The sequence below is a fragment of the Nuphar pumila genome, chromosome 17 (assembly GCF_984573655.1).
Source record: "Nuphar pumila chromosome 17, dmNupPumi1.hap1.1, whole genome shotgun sequence".
NCBI lineage: Eukaryota > Viridiplantae > Streptophyta > Magnoliopsida > Nymphaeales > Nymphaeaceae > Nuphar > Nuphar pumila.
The window spans coordinates 38,118,965-38,141,865 of record NC_143265.1 but is presented as its reverse complement, the minus strand read 5'-3'; positions in this window follow the sequence as shown (position 1 = coordinate 38,141,865).

Genomic DNA, 22,901 nt, shown 5'->3' with positions numbered 1-22,901 from the left:
TAGTCATCTACATTCACATTTTTTTTTTGTGTGTGTTAATTCTATCTTGCAGGAATATTAGAAAAGCTTGAATTAGAAATTTTTGATGTTTTCAAGTGTTGTAACAAGCTAGATATTAAAAATATTACATTTCCTGTCTTAGATAGAATGAATGAGCATTGTAAATATCATGAATTATTTGTTTTCATGCATTTTTGCCTTTATTTTTTTCAAATTCTCACAAATGACAACACGAATGGCACGTGCACCATTTCGTAAGAGGTAAATTAATCCTAAGTTGATGATTTACATCAACGACCATAGTCGGGATGTAAACAAGACTTAGTGTTTTTATCTTTTATAAAATAACACTGGATCCACACTGGATCCATTTTCAAAATTCGTCATATTTTCCTTAAATATTTTCTTCTTTTATCAGAATTTAACTTAAAATTAACTCAAAATGTATACCAATGGCCATAGTCAGGGTATATTGAGGGTTCATTTCATTTTAAATTCTATAAAATCACCAAAATGTATTTCATTCTTCTCTTGAATTTAAATATAGATTATTATATAATACATTCAATGACCATAGTCAAGAATGCATTATGTCTTCAATCTTATTTTAATTCACTTAAAGAATGGAATAGCTTTTTCAAATTCCAATCTCAAAATTCTTTAAATTCATTCATCATTTAGGATAGAATTGCATCATATTTTCCAAATCCTTTTTCATAAACCCAAGTGGTTCTTTTCTTTATTTCTCAGATCAAAACCTATTCAAATTCAACTCTATTTCTCAAAAGGATTCAAGAATTCAATTTCAAGGTCCCATTTGACTATGAAACTTCAGAATCATCTTGTATTTCAAATTCCAAACTCTATCTCAAATTCAAAAGTCCAATTTAACTTTGAAATTCATTTGTATATTCAAGATTCAATTCCAAATTCAATTCAAACTTAGAAATTCTGGATTCATCTTCTAAATTTCAGATTCAAACTTCGAATTCAAAGTCCAATTTGACTTTGAAATTCATATTCAAAATCAAATCCAAAGTTAGACCCTAAATCCAACTTGGATCCCAATTTCCAAGTTCAAATCTCCACTTTTTGGATCTCAAATTCAGATCCAAAACCCATTCTAGGATCCAGGATTCAACATTCATATCGGATCTCAGACCTCAGATCAAATTCCATCTTAGGATCCAGAGTCCAATTCTATTTTGGATCTCAGACTTCAGATCCAATTCTATCTTAGGAACCAGAGTCCAACCCTATCTCGGATCTCAGATTTCAGATCCAAATACCATCTTGGATTCCAAATCTTGAATCCAATTCTATTCAAAATTCCAAATCCAAATTCCACTTTAATTCTAATCCTCAAAACCAATTCCATTTCATTACAGATTCCAAATCAAGTTTCCATTCCAAATTCAAACTTCAACTTTGAATTTTATTCAGAATCCAGATGTTGGATTCAGATTTCATCTTAAAATTCCAACTTTTTAATCAAATTCCATTTCTCAATTTTTATTCAGATTTCCCGATTCTATCTTTCCTTCTGATTCAATTCCATTTTTCATTTCTATTCTGATTCAAAGTCCATTTATGACTTTGAAAATTCCTTTCTTCTTCTTTTATCTCAAAGACTTCAAAATCATTTTCCAAAATCCAGATTTATTTTCCCAAGCTCTTGATTATTCTAAAAACTTAGAACTTTAATCTTAAGTTCTAAGTTAAAAATCATTTCTTCACTTTATCAGATTCATCTCAGAAACACTTGGGAATTCTTCAAAACATTTTCAAAAAGAGCATACATCTTTGCATTTCGCACAAGCATGATTCTTTGTGCATTTAGACTTAGGATAAATTCTTAGATAACTTCTTAGCAAAACAAAAGGCATAAATTCGACCCTTGGTTCGATTACCCCTTGTAAAGGCGCCAGGAACAGTCGAACCTCGTACCGACGAGCGGATCCCATCTCCCAGTTTTCCCGCAAATATTTCAAAAACGGAGGTGAGTTATTTCAAAATTCTTCAAAATTAAGGTCAAGTGAGACCCGCAAAAGAGTTCCTCTTCTCTTCTCTTTCTTTTCTCTTCTCTCTTTCTTTCCGTCTTTTTTTCTTCAAAAAGGAGGAAAATAAGAGGTCGGAAATGAAAAGAGAAAGAAGAGAGAGAATATTACGAGGGAAAAAATTTTGCGATGATCACAGTGGGTGTGGGCTGTTTCGTTCCCTGGCCTGACATGGTCTGGACCGCATAAAGTCCAGACCTGTCAAAGGCCTGTCCCATTTTGGATTCGTTGGGCATCAGCCCTTTCTTGTCTTCCAGTCTGGGTTCTCGGTCGTGTTGTGGTTGTTGCAGCAGCTGGGCTGCATCCAGGTGCAGGCTGGAGGACCTGCTGATCATGCATATAATTCAGGGTTTATTAACATTTAAATATGCATGATTTTATGAAATAATGTTTCAAAAACCCAATTTTATGTTAGTTTTTGAGTAAATGTGCTAAAATAATTTAAAATTAGAAAATGAATAAAAAATAGTTTTATTTTACATTCTTATGCCTATTTTAGTTTTAGTTGGTTTTAGTTTTTATTAAAAAGAAAAAAATTAGAAAAATAGTTTTATTCAATTTAAGTGTTTTTTTAGAAAAGAAAAGAAAAAATATAGTAGATTAGTTTTGAAGTTCTTTTATAAATAGTTTTGTTTTTGAAAAGTTTCACAGTTTTCTTTACTTTTGAAAAGAATAAAAAATAAAAATAATAATAATAAAAAAATATAAAAATACAAACCGGGTGGAACCGGTTTGTATTTTTAAAAAAAGTAGCAAGTAAAAACCAAACCGGCTGGAACCGGTTTGGAAGTTTTGAAAATAAAAAGGGGTTGTTTCAAACCGGTTCCAACCGGTTTAAACCCTTTTAAAAAGGGGCGTACAACAGATCGGAGGGGGTTCCAGTTTTGTGCGCCAGAAATTTGCTTTTCCCCCTCTGATTTTCCCTTCTTCCTTCTGTTTTTTCTAATTGCCGGATTCCCTCATTTCCTTCTTCTTCTTCTTCTTCTTCTTCTTCTTCTTCTTCTTTTTCCAGCAGCAGCAGCCGATCATCCTCATCCGGTGGCAAGGAAATTTCCAGTCGATTGCGGCGCCTGAAGTGGAAGCCACCTCTTCCTTCACCGGTAAGTTCTTCTTCTTCTTCTTCTTCTTCTTCTTCTTCTTCTAATTAGTTTTTCTTCTTCTTCGTTTTAAATTTTTTTGAAAGATAATCTGCTAAATCTCAATTTGGAAAATGAAAAAAAAAATTTATAAAAAGAAAACATAAAAAGAAGAAAATTTTGTGAAGAATCCGGCGATCGACAAGGATCGGCCTGAATATTTTTTTTTTTATCAATAGTTTTGATAAATATTTGCATAAATTTTTAATCAAAACATTGATCTGGATTTGCTGGATTAAGCTTTGTATATCGATTATCTGAATCGATAGAATTCTGTTTTTTTTTTAAAAGAAGGGATCGATTACCTGAATCGATAAAAATTTCTGGTGAATTTTTTTCGGAAGTCTGTAATAAGCTAACGGATTACATCTGATTCACGGTCACTTTTCTGGCACTGCTGGAATCCATTCTGTTCTCCGGTTGGATTTAAAACAAATCAAAAGAATCATATCTTGCGAAGCTGCCGGAATTTTTCTTCATTCGCCGGAATTTCTTGCTTTGCCATGAACTACTCTGCAACAGCTCAGCAGAGATCAATCTGCTGTTCTGAAATTTTTTTCTGCTGATCAATTCTAAGATTGATATTTTAGTTTACTGATTAACTTTGTAATTGGTGTTTTCGTTAGATGAATATTAATTCTTAGCGGTTAGTTCACATTTTGAATTCCATATTTCCTATGTTTGAAAAAAAAAAAAATTCTGTTGCCTGAATCCAATACAGTTCTTCAAAATATTTGATAAATCATTGAATGGAATTCAAATCTTGTCTTTGGATACAGATTTTCAACTAGATCAATTGAAATTCGATGTGTTTTGGATCATCTAGATCAGTTGATTTGTGATTCTAAAAACAGATGTTCATTTAGAGTTGAGGTGGATAACGGATCGGAATTAACTCTGCTTCACCGAATTTTTTTTACAGTGAAGATCTGGTTCACAGTGGAATAAGATTACTGAAACATGGCCTGTATAAACATTGATCAATATTTTACTCAAATGCCTAAGTTTTTAGCTTAATTGATTACAATGTATTGAGTTTTCAGATTACGTGGTTGTTATATACTGACTTCTCCTGTGAATATGGATAAACTGATCTCAGAAAGTCTGGATCAAGTTTTGATAGCAAGATTTTAGTGATTGATTCACTATTGGATTCTTAGGTCTTATACAGTTTCCAATTTCCTGTTTTTTTTTATCAAAAATTCTTCTCGTTTTGCCTCATTCAATAATTTTTTTTCAAAATTAGTTTTCCTTTGCCATTCTGTTAGCTTGTTTTACATGTTTTTCTTATTGTTTTCAAATACCTGAATTTTTGATCCTTCATTAGTCATTTCTTGATTTTTACAATTTTTGATTTTACTGCTTTCAATGTTTGTTAATATTGTGTTTTTCAATAGTGTATGTTCATAGTTTGTTAATGAAGTATTAGTGATTAATTGTCTTCAGTATTAGTTAATTGAAATAATTAGGTTTCATAAAGTGGAGTGTTAGTGAATTGAAATTTAGTTAATTGTGTTAGTTAATGTAGTTTTAATTGTCATTGAAGTCTTTTGTTAATATCCTTCAGTGTTTTTAAGAATTAGTTAATTCAATATAGATTTCTATTTCAAATTCTGGTACTGCTCGTGTTCATTGAATTTGTGCAGGATAACGAAGGAGTGGAGTTGAAGCGATTGCATAACATGGGAAGTGCAAGAATAGAACATGTTTTTCTCTTATTTTAGAATTTAGGAATTTAATTGGGTTTGTAAATATTGCACTTTACGCCCTCTGCGAAGGGTATTCATTTGTTGTAATAGCTAGTTGTTTTTACTTTTCTGAACATTTTACATTTCCATAATTCAGCAATAAAGATTAGTTTAGAATTGTGTGCTTGAATACAAAATATTCCCGTTCCCTGAGTTCGACCCGGTCTCATCCACTAGTGAGAATCGGTTTTTATTATTTGATGTCTGGTTTTCACATGCTTTTCATATAAAAATCTTTTCAAAATTTTACAACGATTGCAAAAAGACATCACCTGCACACCGCCCTTGTCCGTTGGCTGAAGCCAACTTGGGTCTGGACCAGTCGGTCCAGATCTAGGTCGTGGTTTGGTGGGCCTGCTGCAACCGAATTACAGCAGGTGGGTCGCCCCCGGGTGCAAGTTGCAAAGCCTGCACCCTGTGCGTTGTGGAGTGGTGGCTGAGCCACACGTGTGGTCAGGACGAGTCGGTCCAGACCTGGGTTACTCTCACGGCTGCATCTGACTGTCTTCTTTTGGTTCAACAGGGTCGCCCTTTTTGTGCCCTGCAGCGTGCTCATGGTGCCCCATGGCATCAATACGGCTGCTAGATGGGTAGGTCAGCTTTGAATAACTCCAGCCCGCAGTTGGATTTCCTTCTTTTTGCCACACCTTTAGCGTTGTTAGTGGGCCTTCGGGCTGCAGCCTATGGGGTTGCAAGTGCATACGTAGCACGGGGTCCAATACCCCAATCACCTTATGGAATTTGACTCATTATGTTGGAATCAAATAGTGCACGTCGACCAAAGCAAATTTATATAAATTCGGTTAGGAATGCACAAAGAAATGGTAAGCTCCTCGATGTGATGTTGGATGGACTTGCCCCTTGGTACGTATGCCCATTTTTGCTATAGAACGCAAATTTTCGTGCTAATGACACCTTATCGAGTGCTTTTAAGTAAAATGAGGTCTTGGCGTAATTGAGGAATCTATGGCGTAGGTTAAATGTAATATGGCTTTTCCCTCGTCTTATAGGGCACGACACAAGTTATATTTAAGAGTGTTAATATATGTGTGGCAAGGCATTTTGTTGGTGTTTGAACAGCATGTACACGGCCACACACACTTTAGCATGTAAGCATTTCACTAAAGAATAAAATCGTAAACTCATATTAGTGATTTTTTAATGTATGTCATCAAATGGGTGTAGTCATATGGTCGTGTTGGTTGTGTTTGATTGCACGAATCACTTTGGCAAATTATATGGTTTTCCCTAAGTGTGAAGGGACTCGAGGCACTTGGCATGGAATTACAGTCTTTTGAGACTTATGCAACTCCTTGGCGAGTTTTGTTGCGGGCAATGGACCCACTTAGCGAGATGAGCTCGCTTATGGTTTAGATACATGGTTTATGAACTTTGGCACAGCTTTTGAGTCATGCCTTACCTTGGCAAAAATGTTTCTAACTGTCTCATCCTAATGTGCAATGCTTTGTAATGTCACTTGGCTAGTTCTTGCACTTATGACACGATGCACTTACTTGTCCACTTGTATTTGTGCAGAGTTCACGATGACACATTTGTTTGCATGTCACAGTTTTTTGTATTGTTACATTAGAGATTTATTGTTTTGTGATGCATACCATGTTATAAATGTTATAAACTGTGTTAGATTATGTTCCTTGATGTATACTTTGCTAATTTATATTAATTATGAAATGAAATGTCATGCTTTGCTTAATCGCATTGACTCCTACTAGTTATATTCTCTTATTGCACCATGTATAGCTTTGTACATCTGCTCTTGTTGTAACTGCTCAATTCTTGTAAATAAGCATGCTATGTGTTTCATGATAAGCCTGCTTTCGTTTTCCACACATGGATATATTGTGGTTTGGTTTGTCTCACCAGCTCGAAAGAGTACTGACCCCGTTTTATGGGGATACAAGTGTTTTACTTAGGCATGCGATGAAGCTCGATCTGCGACAGCGGACTCTGAACCCACACTTCTGGAAACTTTGAGGATCTTGGCAGTTGTTGGTTTTGTATAAGGAAAATGATTTGTACTACTTGTAAAATGATTAATAAAGTTGTTTCAAACCTTGTTGTTTCACTCCTGCAACCCGCCCCAGAATTCGCCGCTTGTTTTCTCCTTGTTTTGGTACTTCCGCACTTGCGCAAATGTTTTAAAAAAAAAGTTTACCAAAAAATCCAAAGGATTTTCAAGTCAGGAATTATGGGGGCGTCACAAGTATGGTGCTCTTACAGGTATCAGGGAGACGAGTCATTCTGACATCATTCCAACAAACAACATTGTTGTGCCACTTAACTGGTTCCGGCAGCTCTCCTGCCAACCATTTCGTCGGCACCTCCCTTGCTCTATCGGCAGTAGTGCGACGACCGTTTCTACATCGTAGAAAGTGTTCCATTAACTGGGCAGCACTCTGCTATATGACAGAGTATTCTGCCACGTTCTTTCTGAGCTATTCTTAGCTTCTTCAGAAATTTCAGCAGCACTTCCTCTCTTTAACGGAGAAAGCGTGTGTTTCTTTTACCCATTTCAGCGGCATCTCCCCTCTTCGACTGGAAATCGTTACGCTTAACTCAGGAAATGAATGTGCATCATTGTGCGTATGTTGCATCCATCAAGGTTGTTGGAACTCTGGGCCATAGCCAGGCCATACGTAATTGACTTAGTCTTTATGAAAAGAGAATTTTGCCAAAAAGCAAAGCCTTTCCAATAGGGGCTTTATTCGTCAAGCAGAATCTTGAACGAGGAGCGGTAAGAGAATCACATTGGCGATTTGGAGTTGATCTCCATTTGAATGCTCATTTACGTATATATGTAGTATAAGCAGAGGCACGTGCTTTATACAGCGGCGGCATAAAAGAAATGCATATACTATTGTTCAGAGTGTGTAACTGAATGAAATATTCTACATATATATTCGCATAAAGCAGGAGCCTTGGCGTCTTTCAATGCAACGACATAAGTAAATGCATAATCGGAAGTGCATTAATCGGAAATTGTAGAAAGTAGGAAGCCTTGACATCATACGACGCAACGGCAAAGGTAAATTACATAGCCTATGCGATATAAGATGCGCCGACAGTATCGACAGATATACTCCTAGATCTGTATCCAACGATAGTTACGAGGTGAGCGAGTGAATACTGAAGTGTCCTAGAGGGCTCAACCAAGAACTAATGTGAGATACTATTTTGAAGAGCACATATACTGTGTATTCCAACATATATATCTGATGATAGTTACGAGACAAGTGCATCAACACCGAAGCGTCCTAGAGGGCTCAACCAAGAACTTAAGCAAGATACTACTTCGGAAGATATACGTATATACAAGCATGCAAATACTTGAGAGAGCTGGATTAATGAAGCGAACTTACTTCAAATTGCGGAAGAAATGACTCCTGTTGCTTCGATCCGTCCTCCGAGAGGTCTGACTTCAAAAAGGATCAAATTCGTACTTCAGACGAAAAAGGACTTTGACTTTGACTTCAAACCTAGCTAGGTTTAAGTCAAGTTAACTGGGTTTGGACTAGGTCAGGTGGGTTTAGACCTAGGTCAGGTGGGTTAGGACCAGGTCAGGCAGGCTCAGACCAGATCAAGCAGGCTCAGACCAGGTCAGGTGGGCTAGGCTAGGTAGGGGAGGTTTGGAAAAAGGAGGAGAGAGAGAGGGGTTGGCGATTTTTTCAAAGGAGGGTCCTCCACTATTTATAGCCAAGGTTGCTTAGGGGCTAAGCAATCCATTTGATCAAAATGCCCTTTGGCTTATTCAGAAATTCAGCTTGATCTTATCCATCTGACTGTTTGATCTTATATAGAAGGAATATTCTATGGAATATTCCCTGGAAGGTGATGGAAGGTCCTGAAAGGCTCTAGAATATTCTAGAATATTTTAGAATATTTTTTGAGAAATATTTCTGTGGGTCTTATAAATATTTTGCGGGTCCCGCAAAAAAGTCGAGTTTTTGGCATTTTTTTCTGAAAATTTCTAAGTAGGCCATTATCTTCGTATTGACGTAACTAAGAAAGTTGGCTCGTACAAATATCTTGATTTTGTTCAGGTAGGAAGTTATGGCTTCCAGAGTGTTTAAGCATAGATTAATGAAGATACGAATATCCTAAGTATATTTGGGTCGCATGAATCGGTTTGATTCGCTTTACGGTAAAAATGCTATTTTTCACTGGAAAATGCCTCAAGAATTTATTCAGAGTTATCTGAAAAATTGCGGGTCTTACATTGTTGCTATTGTTTTGGCCCGTGGTGTTGGTTGCACAAGTGGCTCGCACTTTTTCCTTGGCATCTGAGCTATTCTTCGAGAGCGTGAGGTTCTCATATACACCATTTTCTATCTCCATTTTGAGTCATTCGACTTGTTCTATTAATTCGACAAAGGATCATGCCGGGGAGGTAGAGATCATGCCCCTCAAGGGTTGGGAGAAATTATTTAGGATCACTGACAATGCATGCCCTTCTGATATCGGATCCCTCATTCGATTGTAGATGAATCTCCATCTATGAATGAAGTCTCTGGCCTTTTTGTCCTCTTTCTGCTTAAGGCTACAGAGATGGTTCAAGGTGGGTAAGGCTTCAGTATTGAATAAGAACCGTTCGATAAACTAGTTGACCACCTTATCGAACTCTCGCAACTCGATTGGATTGATATGCTCGGAGTACCATTTGGCTGTTGTACCTTCCAAGCTGTATGGAAAGCATCTAAATAAAGTCTTATGATCTCTCTTGAATCGGTTGTATTCTATGAAGAATATGGCCAAGTGAGCCTTGGGATCACCAGTCCCATCGAATTTGACAAATTTGCGGGGGAGATCTTCCAGACCTTCAAGGCCATCATAGAAGTCCTCACTTGTGTATATTTTTTTGCTTTTATCGTGGACCTATAGGCCCTTGACCATCCTGGTCACTTCTATCAGTTGAAGCTGGATCAGATCATCGATTGTTAGGGTTTGATTCTTTAACTGGTTAACAGATTCAGGCTCTTGAATTAACATCTCCTGTTCTTCTCCAGAATCTTCTTCCGCTGAATTTGTCCCTTCATACTCGTTGTCCTGCTGGACCTTCTTTCAGGTGATTTTGATGTGTTTCCTAATGGTTTTGCCCTTAGTTTTATTTTTGGGTGGCACCTTTCTTGAGCTAGCCTCAGCTTGCTCCGATTGCATCTTGGCCATCATCTTCTGGAATAAAGTATATATGGTGGGATTGATGTCATTGCTAGCTTGCTGACCGTGTCCTTTGGCCAAACTTGAGAAACTCATCCTTTCTCGCTCGCTGCTAATATCGCTAACGTGCTGATATGGTGCAGTCTTCTTGCCTGATCTGGTCTGAACCATTCAACAATGCCGATACTCTCTATAGGACAAAGGGGATGGTCAGGATACGGATTTTTTTTTTAGGGCAACAATTTGAATGAAAAGGATAAGAGGAAAATCTGATGAGATTAGGTTGACAATTTTGAAAGGATATCCAATTACCCGGGATTGAGCCCTCGCTAAAATTGTGACAATTGTGTTGTTACTTCGATAAAGGAAGTACGCAACTAAGGTAAACCAAAAGGGAAGATGGGCGGATAATTTCCCACTGCCATGATCATGGAATTCACTAAAAAATAAGGTGAAGGGATTTTTGAAAATGTGATTGAAATCCATGAGAAAAATACACGATTTTTGAAAGCAATAGGTAGGATCAAAATAAGGTTGAAGATTCAAGATCCATAGGAAAGAAAGGATAGAAAATTACCTGGAGTTTTGAGGAAAAATAGAGGATTTCTAAAAAATCATCCAGGGCTTGATAAAATCTTTATAAAAAAAAAAATACATGAAAAATAAGGTATTTTTGAAAATCATCCAGGATTTTCAGAAAAATTATGGAAAAATATAAGGAAACAAAGAGAATAAAGAGAAATAACATTCAATCACATCCTGCACAATCAAGTATGCATATACAATATTTCTTAAAAAGCTGACTCTAGATGCACACATTTTGAAATAGATATAGGACCCTAACTCTAAGGCTCAAATCATTTGTGTTTAATCATGTTATGCCGATATACTCGAGCCAAAGCTTGATATACGTGGCATAAAAGATTTTTCTGGCTCTAGGATCATGTTTTCTAACATCCTTGAGCGCTTGGCGATATACTTTGGATTATGGCCCTTAGTACGTGGCAGTGGGGGTCAACCCAAATAGGTGGCCCAGTTGTGAGGCTTTGTCCTGAACTATGGTTTTGGAAGAAAGCCCAGAAACGTGGTGGCCAGGTAAAAATAGGTGGGGTTGTTTTTGAAAAATGGTCAACATGCAAGAAAGTAGAAGTTTCTAATAACCTAAAGAAGTAGAATTTTGAAAAATTTATGAAAAGCAAACATTGTTTTCAATCAGATCTTAGATTGAGGAGGATTGTATTTGACCTGAGTCTAAGTGAGCATGAATAATGCCTCCTCAATCGGTCCTACCAAACCATGCCTAAGTCTATATGCAATCCATGTCGGCTGGGTTTGATTCTAGGCTCCTAGGTTCACAAGATATAAAGTTGACATTGTAGAACACGATTTTGACAAATTGAATAGAGCAAAACACAAGATTGATCAGACGATGACAGGTCCCATCACGGTCGCCAAACCTATTATCATTGCAAAAGTTTACTTTTGCAAGTCAAACTAACCTTTGAAAAAGATTTTGAAAATAACTCGCCTCCATTTTAAAATGCAGGATAATTCAGAAGAATGGAACTCGCCTGTCGGTATGAGGTTCAACCATTCTTGGCACCATAACCAGAGGCAATTGAACCAAGGATCAATCTAGTGATTTGCTTTGCTCAACTTGTCTAAATCGATGTTTTATTCCTAAATACACAAAGAATTAGGCATGTGCTATGAAATTCTGAAAAATGTAGATTAAAAAACATGATGTTTGCTTCAAAAAATTGAAAAATACTTGGAAGAATTTATAAATGAAGACATCTTAAAAATCATGAATTTCATTTGGAAAACTTTTCTGAAGAAAAGGAAAATCAATTTATGAGGAAATCTTTATGTTTTGAGAAAATCGATTATGAAGAAAACTTTTAAGATTTTAAGAAAATTGATTTCTAAGATTTGAAATCTTGAATTGATAAAAGGGTGGGCGTGTATCCCTGTGAAATATTTTCATGATGCGATCTAAACGTAAGTGAATGGATGAATGTAATTTTGCAAAAAAAATATTTTTTGAAGGATTTGAGGAAAATCTTTGAGAAAAATAATTTTGTGCCTTATAGAACTTAGATGAAATAGATTCTTTACATATCCCTAACTATTGCCACAAATATGTATTGAATATATCTTTTTTTATTCTAAAAGGAGAAAATACTTGGAAAAACTTTGAAATATGCAATGGTTTTTTAAGTTAGCTTAAGAGTGTAGGCCGATTGTGACTTAGAAAAAGATGATAAATCTGGGTTTCGTTTGTATTCTGACTATGGCCATAAAAACAAAACCTACTGAGTTTATCAACTCCTTATAAGCTAGTGCACGTGACTTTCATGAAAACCATTGTGAGTTTGAATATGCATGAATCATCATCCATCACACATTGGCATTTATATAAAAAAAATAAACTATATACATTGCAGTCTTATTCTAAGCAGGAAATTAAATTCTTATTCCAATGTTTTTTACAATTTACATCAATAATTGAATTGAAATAAAAGAAAAGAAAAATAAATAAAATATAGTCTTGAATGTCCCTGTAAAACTAGAAAACTTGTTAGTGAAAATATGTCAGCTTTTCTAGATTTATCCAATAATATCTAAAAATTATTGGATTTATCCAAATATAAGCCTTTTTCCATATTTTTCTGAGATAAAAATAATAAAATATGATATAAAATTGAATAAATAATAAAGATACACAATTTTAAAATTTAGAATTTGGAGAAAAATGACAAAAATACCCCTAAAAACAAGACTATGGCCTTGAAATCAGGGTTTTCAGAAAAGATTTTTGTAAAACTTTGGATTTAGGGCTTAAATGGATTCAAATAAACACCAAATCGGGTGTGAAGCTCCCTACCATGATTATAAACATTATCAAATATTAAAAATATGAAATGTTTTATAAAAAAATTGAAATATCACAAAAATAGTTATTTTTGCCAGTGTTTTACTCGAACCAAGACTCTACGGGCACCTTGTTTTCATGATTTAATCAAATAGTATATCAAATGGATTCAAAAATCTGTAAAAATCAACATGGATAGTTTTGATAATCCTAAAATTAAACTTCATTAAAAAAAATATATTTTTGATATTATTTTAATATAAAAATTGAATAAAACCCTAAAATACATAATTTTGCCAATGGGCATATACTTGTCACAGTGTCAGACTCAAATCAGGTATTAAATCACCATAAAAATTCATAAAAATTTACATAGAGATACTATACAGAAAAACTAATATTTCCTTTTTTACAGATCAGAAAAATCATCCTTGGTTAGGGAGATATCGTTCCAGCAATATATGATTGATTCTGGCTTATATGTAACGAGTTGAAATAAATACATCTGGTTTCAGGTACAAGTAAATATAGCAAATCATATTAAAAAATTATGAAATTTTATAAGATGATATTATACACACATATAAAGGTTTTTCTTTTTACAGATCATCGATCGAATCTTTGGTAAGGGAGATACGATTTGCCCAAGTTGATCTAGGGTTTAAACAAGGTACAATGGGCTCTGTGAAACCAATTTTGATTTCTGTTAGAAGAAAAATAATAAACAGATGCATAAAAATATGATTTTTTAAAAAAAAAATACTAGACTTAATAGCAAAAACACTGCAACTTACGGATCATTGATCGGATCTTTGACGAGGGAGATATCGCCTTGGCAAGTTGTTCCCGAATCCACCTAGCGATTTCACGGTTTAAAAGTAAGATTCAGTTTTCTATTTTTTTGACAAAGTTACAGAACCCAAAATAATTTGATTTTTTTATAAAAAATCACTAACATGTTCACAATTTAACCCTAAAAATATTGTATTTTTTTATAGAAATTTAAATATAAAATAACATGGTTCCCGCATGCCCGGGATCAAAACCCATATATTATCGATAAAATATGAAAAAACTAATCTAAATATAAAAAATAAATAAAAATAACACCATGAATTTGGATTTGACATTTGAATGATCAAAATAAGCATGAACATGATAAAAAAATTAAAAAAATCAAGGAATATACAGTTAGAAGTTGATTTAGCCTTCGAAAAGAGAGATTCGACACATTAAACGGGTGAATCTTATCTTTTTATTGGCTTAAACATAAAAAATGATAATTTAAACGATTTCAATGGTTCAAAATCATAAAAAACGTCCATACACAGCCTTAAATCACTTTCTTGAATCAATTTTATGATTCTTGAATGAAAAAGAAGCTTGGAATCCATATGCAACGACAATGGTGAAAATTATAGAAACAAGCATAAAAAATTAATAAAATTAATGAAATAAGATAGAGAAAACTTACCTTGGTGGCTGCTGCAACAATGGAGGAGGAAGAGCTGCTGGAGGAGAGAGAAAGAGCATAGGGGTCGACCCCCCCTTGGAAGCCTCTTTATATAGGTTTTTGAAACCCACTTAATTAGGATTTTAATTAATGAAATTTGACTTTTTGAAATTCTATCCAAAAGGGGCAATTTTTGGTGGGATCCTAACCCTAAATGGACTCTAACTAACTAACCCTAATTGACCTAATTAGACTTCTAAAGGATTTGGAAAACTTCTAAATGTGGCACCACCTAATGTGGCCCACATTTGGTTTTTAAAGCCCTATTTTTTTGAAAACTTTAAAAACCAAAGTTAAAATCTTAAGTGAAAATGAAATTTTAAAATCAACTTTGACTCTTCTAACCTATCTAGGATACTAAGCTAACCCTAACACTCTCAAATGTGGCACCACTCAGAGTGGGCCCCACTCAGAGTGGGCCCCACTTGTTTTTTCAAAAAACTACTTTTTTAAAAAGCCTGAAAATAAAAGGGGTTAAAAGCGATTTTTTTTTTTCAAAAACTTCAAAAAGCACCTAGATTTCTTAACATTTTTTTGTATTTTTTGTATGGATAAAATATGAAAAAAAGAAATTTGAATGAAAATGGAGAATTTAGGGTTTGGACACTCCATGCATTGTGGGCCCCACCTGAAGAAAGCTAATAAAATTGGATTTTAAAAAGATTAAAACAAAGGTTAAGAAACATGGTCTTTAAAATGAATAACAATGAAAATAAAAGATTAAAATCATGAAAATTTAGAGTCCTGTAAAGACCTCAAATTTTTCTCATCCATTCTCAGACACTACCCTCTTGTATATGCCAACCCTGGTAGATCAGTTTAGGAGTCCAACCTCAAGTTTGTCTCAGTTTAGATGCCATTTTACAACCTTTCACGAGGAAAATTATCATTTTACCCCTAGGTTATCCTAGATCTTTGTCAGTCAGAGTCGACCAAGCTCATTCTTAAGCTCAGAATAGTTAGAATGTCAATCATCTCTAGCTCACCTGAGCTCACAATGAGCAAATCATGTTCATTTCTGATTATTTATGCCAAAATTGGTTCATTTCTTGAGAAATGAGCTTATTTTTAACTCGGATCTAAGCCAATTGTCTCTGAGTCAGTCATTCCTAGTCAATCCTATTCCTTTGAGTCTAGCTTGACCTCACCAAGAGTTCAAGTGCTCCAGTTTCAGTTTAAATCCATTTCCCACTATCTAGGAGTTCATTTTAGCCCATTTTAGCTCATTTTAGCTGAAATTGAGCTAAGTCTAGTCAGTTGAGCTAATGTTTAAGCTTTAGTTTTAGTTCATCTCAGTATTATTGATCTTTGTTCCAGCTCAAACCTAGTTCTTGTTTGTAACTCAGTTCACTCTAGTGACCATTTCTCACCCTTTCTCTAAGAAATGATATCATTTCTTGATCAATTAGTCTAGGAGTTTAGTTGAGCCAATATCTTGACAGTTCATTTGAGTTCTGAAACCCTAGAACTCAGTTCATTCCAATTAAAACCCTAGTTTTTCAGTGTCATTCCTGGCCCTATAGAGACAAAAACCATTTCTTGAATCATTTTGCTTTTTTTTTACCAAATTTATCACTTTTTAAACTGGTACAACTGTCAATTGGGGTCCAATACCTAAAATCTTTTATCCAGGGTTTCAATTTCGCATGATATTCCATATCATTTTTCATCATTTCTTATCATTTCATTACATTTTATATCATTTTCGAGATCCAGAACTCCAGATTTGAAATTTCTAATCCAGATTCGAATTTTAAAATCTTTATCAAAGTTCAATTTCAAATTATGGGTTTTCAAAATTGTCATTTTTACCCCTAGGACTCTAAATTTCGAAATATTTTTGTAGGAAAACAGACTGGATTCTTTTCAAACTTGATTTTCAAATTTTTAAACTGGTTTGCTCTGCAAAGGGGTATAAAATTTCAAACTTTGAGTTTTATTTCAAAATTGCCAAAGTCTTTCATTTAATCCAAAAATCTTTCTGAGAAATCCTTCTACCTCCTTCATTTTTCAAATAGTGTTTTCTTTTATTTTCTCATTCTTTTGAAAATAGGTGGGACACACTCCAATGTGGCGCTCCACTTTGAAAATTTTTCTAAAAAAAGTGTGTGGGCCCACTCCAAGGTGGCTCCACACTCAAATATTTTTAAAAAATATATATATAAAAAGTCTCTTCTTTTTCTTTATTTTTTTTATTTATTACCTTTTTTTTATTTCTTTTATTCCACCTAGCAAGAGGGAGTGGACCCCACAAGGGGGTCGACCCTCCCTCTCTTTCTTCTTTCCTTTCTTCCTTTTCCCTCCCTTTTTCCTATCCTTTTTCCCTTTTCCTTCTTTCCTTTCTTCTTTCTCCTCTTCTTTCCTTCTTCTTCTTTCCCTTCCTTCCTTTCTTTCCTTCTTTTCTTTCCCTCCTCCTTTTTAACTCTCTTCCCTCCAAGTCTCTTCTTCTCTCTCATTCTCAAGCAACCCCATGGCACCTCCAACTCCCTCTCTTTCACGCACCCCAAGCCTCCTTTGGCTTCAAGTCTCCCTCCTTCAACCGGTGCAGCCCCTCCATTGGTGACATCAACTCCCTCCTTCATCCATTATAGCAGCATCCTTCAGCCGGCAGCCATCTCCAATCTCTTTAGCCGCTACCGCCTTCCTCCTCTCTCCTTCAACCGATTTGGCTTATCCTTCAGCCCTTCCTTCTCCAGCCGGTGCTACCATTGCTGCATCCACTCCTCACTAGTGCCACCACCTTCTCCTTCCCCCAGCAACCTTCATTGAGGCTGCATCCTTCTTTGTTGCAGCAAGATCCCAAGGTGAGACCCCTTTTGCTTGTTAGAATTTCATATTTGTTTTTTTTATTAGTTTCATGAAATTTTTCCCTTTGCCGCCCCTTGATATGATGTTCTCAAGTTTCATCTTCATGAGGATGATATGAAGCCAATTTAAAGACTGGACCGGTCATATGAAGGTCCTCTTTATGGTTTTAAATCAATGAATATAATAAGATTCTCATCTTATGTATTGAGGCTCTATAAACAATGAGATTCATCCATCCGATGGATTGAATCTCTCATTTAGAGAGCCAAATCAAATATGGATCATGCCTCCCTGATGTTTTTTTTTTTCGTTGTTGTTATAGCTTCCATATAGGTTTCATGTTTTCAAGCATCACATTTGGATTCATAGCATCAATTTTTTTTGTTTATTTCATATATTTAGGTTAGTTTTATTAAGGTTTTATTGTTATTTTATAGGTTTTAGTCTATGCGTATTGTCCAATCATTATTTCATGCATGAATTTTCGTCAACAAATATGGATATTTTTATGTTGAATGCATCCATTTATCTTTGATTTTCCACAAAAAATCTGAATTGATTTGGGTTCTGTGACCTCATTAAAAAAATCAAATACCAAACCAGGATTTTAATACTGTTATGACACTACATACATCAGATACAAGATTGTTAGATCGAGATCTCCCTCATGGGAAATCTGATTAATGATCCAAAAAATACAGTGTGTTCACAGAAAGATCTAGGATTTTATGGGAATTTATGAGATCTTTCTGCTATTATCTGCTATCTTGAATAAATCAGTTTCTCCATACCATTTTGTAGCACCTATTACAGGTCACCAGAGCCTTTGGTCGACTTAGGTCGATCATGGCTCATAGCCTGTAAGATGGATGCTCGATTTGTCAAAAAAAGAATTGATCCTCATGATATTTTCCATCAATGCCCAAAATTTTAGGATTTTAGGATCTGTATTGTTTATTTTTCTAGATTTTTAAAGCATACCTATCGATTTCCTGTTTCAGTTTATTGATGTGATTTAGATCTCTATTAATCCAGTGTGTCCTCTGTAACCGTAGATCCAATGACAAATCTGTAAAAAAAGGATATGATCCTCTATTTGTTTGTAATATCCTCCTAAAATTTCAAAGTTTTTGGTTACTGTTTACTATTTTGCCCATAATTTTAGACAAAAGACTATTATTTCTCATTAGTTTTTAATTTGTCGGAATCTGATTGGTATTGCCAGAGTTGTAATTCTCCAACCATAGGTCAAATTCCAAAACTATAAATAGAAAAAATTATCATCTAGCTATATACTGCCACCCTGTAAAATTTGGTGAATTTCTATAGCAATTCGGTACCCGAAATCAGGCTGTTATTGGGATAGGTAAAGGCTTGTAGGCAAAATCATGCATTTTTAAAGTTTTTATTGATTTTTATATTAAAAAAATGTCATAAAAACTGGTTTTCATATTTTGTTCCATTTTTAGGATCAATATAGTTGTCCATGCCAAATTTGGTGTGAATTTGAGTTCAATTGCCATGTGTGTTAGCCAAACTATCAAAAGAAATGTTTAATTCGCGCGAAATACAAGCAAAATTTGATATTTTGGTGATATTTTTGCATTTTTAGGGGTTTAGCATGCATATAATCATATCATAGCATCCTATGTTTGATTCTATTCTCATTTGTATTCATTTGAATTTCAAAATTCTCATTTTTACAAAATTAATTTCTAAAAACCCTTATTTCAAGGCCATAGTATTGTTATCAGGGGCATTTTGGTCATTTACCTTAATTTTGAATTTCCAAACTATATTTTCATACATTATCATCACTTATTTCTCATATTTATATCAGGAAGGTTTGAATTGGGTTTATATCTGGATAAAATCCGATAATTCCTCGATATTATCAGATAAATCCAGAAAAACCTACATATCTGTGCTAATCCATTTTCTAGTTTTGCAGAGATATTAGAAGATTTCATTTATTTCTTTTTCTTATTCGTTATTTAATGTAATATCAGATGTAATATTGGAATAAGAGTTACATTTCCTACATAGAATAGGGTGCATTGCATATAGTTTGCTTTCGTAAATTCTGATATCTGAAGAATGACAATTCATGCATTTTCGAAATCCACTATGGTTGACACGAATGGCACGTGCATAAGCTTTCAGGGAGTTAACAAACTCGATGGAATTCATATTTATGGCCATAGTCAGAATACGAATGAGACCCATATTTGTCATATTTGTCATATTTGTATAAGCCACATTGAACCTACACTCTTAGGCTAACTTCAAAATCACTGCATTTCTCAAATAATTTTCTCAAAATCCTCAAAAAAATATTCTTTAAAATTACATCCATTCATGTTAGTTAGTTCGCATCATGAAAGCATTTCAAAAGACCATATGTCCTTTTATTGATTTATTTCAAAAAGAAATCGATTTTCTCAAAATAATGATCAAATTATTTCAGAAATCAATTTTTTCAAAGTTTCAACTATCCTGAGAATCAATTTTCCATTCAAAAGGTAATCTTCAATGTGATCCATGATTTCCAATGAATTCCTTTTCCAAGTATTCTCCAAGCAACAGAGGCAAACATCATATCTTTCAAAATATGCATCTTTCAAAAATCTCATAGCACATGCTTGATTCTCTGTGCATTTAGGAAATAGAGCATGATTTAGATATTTAAGCATAGCTAAACACACATTGATCCTTGGTTTAATTACCCCTAGTAAAGGTACCAGGAACGGTTGAACCTCGTACCGACATGCGAGTCCCATTCTACATAATTTTTTCGCAAATTTTAAAAACGGAGGTGAGTAATTTTCAAAAAAATAATTTTTAAAACTTTGGTGGAGTTTGACTCGCAGAATCATTTTTCTCTCTTGTAGAGAAAAAAATTTTGCGATGATAACATGTTTGGTGATCGAGATGGGACCCGTCTTCATCTGATCAATCATGTGCCTTAACTTAGCTCAACTATCAAAATCGTGTTCTACAAAATGTCAGCTTTTACTTTCTAATATCATGTGAACCTAGGAACCTAGACTCAAACCCAGTTGTCATGGATTGCATATAGAGTAGGCATGATTTGGTAGGGCCAAATTGAGGAGAAATTATTCATGTTCACATTGACTTAGGTCTCATACAACCCTCCTCAATCTAGGATTTGTGTGTAAACATTGTTTGCTTCTTTAAAGTTTTCAAAAATCTACTTCTTTAGGTTTTAGTGCCTTCTAATTTTCTTGCATGTGAGCATTTATCAAAAACAACCCCACCTATTTCTACCCGGTCTTCACTTGGCTAGGCTTTCTTCCAGAACCATAGTTCGGGATAAAGCCTCACAACTTGGCCACTTATTTGGGTTGACACCCCCTTGCCACGTACCAAGGGCCATAGTCTAAAGTATATCGGTAGGCGCTCAAGGATGTTGGGAAAACACAAGTCTAGAATCAGAGATGAATTTTTATGGAACGTACTTTGGATTTTGACTCGAGTATATTGACATAGCATGATTAGACATAGCTGATCTAAGTCTAGAGTCAAGATTAGGGTCCTACAACTATTTTAAAATTAATGCATTTAGAGTCAGCTTCTTAGAGAATATTATATGTGCATAATTGTTTGTGCAGGATGTGATTGAATGCCTTCTTTTTTATTTTTGTAAACACCCCAAATTTTTCTCATCCATTCTCAAACAACCCTCATCGTGCAGTACCAACCCTGTTAGGTCAGTGTAGGAGTCAAACCTTACCCATTCTTATTAGAAAAAATACCATTTTACCCCTAGGTCATCCTGGACGCCAGTCAGTCGGAGTCAACCAAGCTCATTGGTCAGTTCAGAACAGTTAAAATATCAGTCATTTCAAGCTCATCTGAGCTCACAGTGAGAAGGCCATTTTCATTTGTGATCATTCCTGCCAAAATGGGATCATTTCTTCATAAATGCGCTCAATTCTCACTCAAATCTAAGTCAATTGTTTTCGAGTCAGTCATTCATAGTCAGTCATATTCCCCAGAGTCTAGCATGAGCTCACCAGGAGTTTAAGTGCTCCAGTTTCAGTTCAAAACCATTTCCAAGTGTCTAGGAGCCCATTTTAGCCCGTTTCAGCTCTTTCAGTTGAAATTGAGTTGAGTTAAGTCAATTGAGCTACTGTTCGAGCTTCAATTTTAGTTCATGTCAGTATTACTGACCTTTGTTCTATCTCGAACACAACTCAGATTTGTAATTCACTTCACTCTAGTGACCATTCTGTATCATTTCTCTAAAAATGGCAGCTTTTCTTGAAAATTTAGTCGTAAAGGTCAGTTAAGTTAGTGCGTTGTCAGTTCAGTTGAGTTCTGAAACTCCAAAACCCAGCTCAATCCAGCTCATTTAAGTTCAATTCAGCTCAGACTCTAATTTTCAGTGTCACTCTAGCTCGGTAAGGCCTGAAAACCATTTCTTCAACCATTTTGCAAATTTTATCAATTTTAATGCTTTTTAAATTGGTACAACTGCCAATCGGGGTCTAACATCCAAAATTCTTCATTCAGGGTCTGCATTTCGCATAGCATTTCATATCATTTCTCATCATTTCTCAGCATTTCATAACATTTCATTCCATTTTCGAAGTTCAGAACTCCAGTTTTATAAATTTCAATCCAGATTGAGTTTTGAAAGTTTTCATAAATCAATTTCCAGCCCTGGGTTTCCAAAATTGACATTTTTACCTCCGGGAGTCTAAATTTGAAAATATTTTCTCAAGAAAAACAATATGGATTTCTTTCAAACTCAATTTTTCAAATTCTATGTTGGATGTACTTCGCAATGGGGTATTCAACTTCAAATTTTGAGTTCGTTTAAAAAACTGCCAAAAATAGCTCGTTTCGTTCATGGATTTTTTTGAAAAGACTATTTCACCCCTCTAATCGTCAAAATGAATTTCAAAAGTGGAATTTGGACCCGCTCTGAGATGGCCCATTCATTTACATTTCTATTTTAATAAAAAACAAGATGTTTCTTTTTATTTGTTTGTTTTTGTTTTTATTGATTTTTATTTATTTTATTTTATTTTAGAGAGGTGGGACCCACAAGGTGGTCGCCCAAACCTCCAACCTCTCTATTTCTTCTTTCCTTTTCTTCCTTCCTCTCCTTTCTTCTTCTTTCTTCTACTTCCTTCTTTTCCTTCTTTTTCTTTCTTTTCATCCTTTCTTTCTTTCCTTTTCTTTTTCTTTTCTTTTTTTTTTCTTCTTTTCTTCCTTCTCCTTCCCCACTCACGTACATTCTCTCCAGCCCCCTCTTTCCTTCTTTCCCTCTCCTTTCTTCCCTTTTCTTTCCTTTTCTCTTTTCCTTCCCCTTTCCTTTCTTCTCTTCCTTTTCTTTCCTTTCTTTTCTTTCTTTTCTTTCCTTCTTCCCTTTCCTTCCTTCCTTCTTTCTCCCCTGGCCCAACCATTCAAGTATCTCTCTCTGATTTTCTATCAAGGACTTAGAAAAGATCCTATTGGGACCAAAGTGAAGAGAAACAAAAAAGGAAGAAAACAAGGAGGGCTTACGGTGGATCTCACGGAGGGCCCTTTGCTTCTCTCTCTCCCTCTCTCTCCCTTGGT